Source organism: Penaeus vannamei, chromosome 36 (genome assembly GCF_042767895.1).
Source record: "Penaeus vannamei isolate JL-2024 chromosome 36, ASM4276789v1, whole genome shotgun sequence".
Lineage (NCBI taxonomy): Eukaryota > Metazoa > Arthropoda > Malacostraca > Decapoda > Penaeidae > Penaeus > Penaeus vannamei.
The window spans coordinates 19,802,041-19,802,973 of NC_091584.1; positions in this window are offsets into that span (position 1 = coordinate 19,802,041).

Here is a 933-nt window from a genome sequence, read left to right on the forward strand (position 1 = left end):
GTGGTTTCCAATTTCCAACTCAGTTTTAGATACAGATTAACAATGTCAGTTTAGAATATCTTTTATAAACTAAGGGATATGCCAAGAAAAAAATAAACATTTCAAAAACAATCTTTGATATATGAACAGAAAAAAAATATCATAGCTTCAATATCTTATTCATTTAATTTCACTTTTTTATTTGAATATATTTGATGTTTAATTACTTTTTTCTTATATGTTCTCTTTCGTTTTGTCCCTTTTTTTCTATTTTTGTTAATCTTTATCTCATTTGTTTTGTTTCCCCCTTTTTCGTCCATTTTATTTTATTTTTTGTTCCTTCTTTGTAATTTTCGTTTATTCCCTCTCGCACTTTTCTTAATTCTTTCCATTCCTTAACTTTTTGCAAATTTCCTTTTATCCCGGCTGTTATTTCTTCGATTATTCTTGTATTCCTCTTCCCTTATTTCGTTTCTTTTTTCTTTTCTCCCATTCTTTTTCAATTTTCTTTTATTTTTCCCTACTTTTTTCATTCCTTTTCATTTTTGCTAATTATTTTAATTCTTCTCTTATTTTGCTAATTTTCTCTAATCTCTCACTTTATCTTTTTATTTCTTCTCTTTGTTGTTAATTTTCTTATATTCGTTTCTCCATTTTTTAATTTTTCATCCTTTTTCACATTCTTGTTTTTTTTCGTTATTCCCTTTTGCCTTTTTTGTTTATCTTATTTTATTCCTTTTCCCATGCTTGCTGTTTTTTTATTTTCCCCCATTTTTGTTGATTTTCCTCAATTCGTTCTCTTTTTTCATATATATTTTTTGTTTTATATATATATATATATATATATATATATATATATATATATATATATATATATATATATATATATTTCAAAAGAGAAAATCAAAGGAAAAATATTTCTTTACTTGATATGTTATGGTACTGGTTTTGATA